At 42.0% G+C, this 2,056-nt stretch overlaps 1 non-coding gene across 1 annotated transcript; it reads left to right on the top strand.

Annotated features, from left to right (window-relative positions):
* Positions 1-1,358: 1,358 nt before the first annotated feature.
* LOC131608407 (small nucleolar RNA R71) lies at positions 1,359-1,465 on the top strand. The gene has a single exon (XR_009285670.1). It is a non-coding gene; the product is annotated as a small nucleolar RNA R71 (small nucleolar RNA).
* The last annotated feature ends 591 nt before the right edge of the window (positions 1,466-2,056 follow it).

The following is a 2,056-nucleotide window of genomic DNA, read 5'->3' as shown; positions in this document are numbered from 1 at the left end:
GCTAATACTAGCTCCTAAGCCGCACAAAGCTTTGTCTATGACAAATTTTCCTATATTGTAGGGTATGGAGAAACTCCCTGGGTCTTTCAGCTTAGGTGGCATTTTATTTTGAATTATCGCACTACATTTGGCAGTGAGTGTTATGGTCTCATTGTCTTCTATCTTTTTCTTATTTGATAGGATTTCTTTGAGAAATTTAGCATATGAGGGCATTTGTATAATAGCTTCTGTAAAAGGAATTGTAATGTATAACTGTTTAAGAAGTTTAACAAATTTCTTAAACTGCCCTATGCTTTTAGATTTTTCGAATCTTTGAGGGTACGGGATAGGTGGTTTATAGGGTGGTGGAGGTACGTATGGCGCTTATTTTTCCTCCATCTCGCCATCCTTGTCCTCATTCTCTTTTGGGTTACTTGATTTATCTTTGGGTCCACTTTCCTCCTCAGTTGTTTTACTAGGGCTTTGGAACATAGCAGGGTTTCTAAGTCTAGGGTCAGTTGGTTTGTCCATCTCTTTTACAACTTCGCATAATAATAGCATGAGCATGTCCTTTCGGATTCGGTTGTGGTTGTCCAGGAAACGTCTCGGCAGGAGCAGCAATAGGTGCTTGCTGTTGTGCCACTTGAGAGATTTGTGTTTCAAGCATCTTGTTGTGAGTGGCTAACGCGTCTACTTTAGTTGCCAACTGTTTGATTTGCTCATTGGTGTGTACGTTTTGGTTTAGGAAGTCCTTATTAGTCTGAGTTTGAGTGGCTATCAAATTTTCCATCATTAATTCTAGGTTAGATTTCCTAGGGACGTTAGGAGCAGATAAGGGTGCCTTTTGATATCCAGGTGGTATAATAGGTGCTTGGCCCGACGCATATAAAGCATTATTGTTCTTATACAAAAAATTAGGGTGATTTTTCCATCCTGGGTTATATGTATTCGAGTAAGGGTTTCCTTGAGCATAGTTTACTGGTTCAGGGGAAACTCCTGCCTAAAGATGGCACTCGGGGGCAACATGTCCAGACATCCTGCATATTTCGTAGTTGGGGGCTACAGCAGCCACGACGGCTACAGGTGCTACAGTCAGGTTTTCGATCTTCTGAGTTAGGGCATCAACTTTGGCGTTAACACGGTCAAGGCTGCTTATCTCGTACATACCACTCTTCGTTAAAGATTTCTCACCAGAAGTTCTCTCTAACGGAGCTCTCTCGCTTCCCCATTGATAATGATTTTGAGCCATACTTTCTATAAGTGCATAGGCATCGACATATTCTTTGTCCATCAGTGTGCCACCTGCGGCAACGTCAATTGTAAGTCTCGTGTTGTATAGGAGACCATTGTAAAAGGTATGGATAATTAACCATTCTTCTAATCCGTGATGTGGACAGAGCCTTAGCATGTCCTTGTATCTCTCTCACGCTTCGAAAAGAGACTCGTTGTCTTTTTGTCTAAACCCATTGATCTGGGCTCTTAGCATGGCGTTCTTGCTAGGTGGAAAATACCGCGCCAAGAAGACTTTCTTCAGTTCATTCCAGATAGTGACTAAATTGGCGGGTAAAGACTAGAGCCAAGCTCTAGCTCTATCCCTCAGCAAAAAAGGAAAAAGGCGTAGTCGGATAGCTTCGGAACTGACACCATTTGCTTTTATAGTGTCTGCATATTGCAAGAACATTGACAAATGAAGATTAGGGTCTTCCCGTCGGACTCCCAGAAAATTGACTTTGTTGTACTACTGACAACAAAGATGGCTTCAGTTTGAAATTATTTGCCTCAATAGTAGGAGCAACAATGCTATTGTGTGGTTCAGCTTGCGAAGGGATGGCGTAAGACTTGAGAGGACGCGACTGTTCTCCCATGGTGGATTCTTCAACTGGTTCAGAAATAGGACTAGGAACAAGAGTGCGAGTTCGTCGTAATCGACGTGATACAGTGATAGAACGCTCTGGTTCAAAAATTGGCAGCACTAAGTCTTCACTTCGAGAGCGAGTACTTGGCATGCACAAAGGGAATTAAGTAATTGAATGTGCCTTAGCCTCTAAAACATAACATTTAATTATGATATCGACTA

The sequence above is a fragment of the Vicia villosa genome, linkage group LG5, assembly GCF_029867415.1.
Source record: "Vicia villosa cultivar HV-30 ecotype Madison, WI linkage group LG5, Vvil1.0, whole genome shotgun sequence".
Classification (NCBI taxonomy): domain Eukaryota; kingdom Viridiplantae; phylum Streptophyta; class Magnoliopsida; order Fabales; family Fabaceae; genus Vicia; species Vicia villosa.
This window is presented reverse-complemented; position numbering and strand designations above follow the sequence as displayed.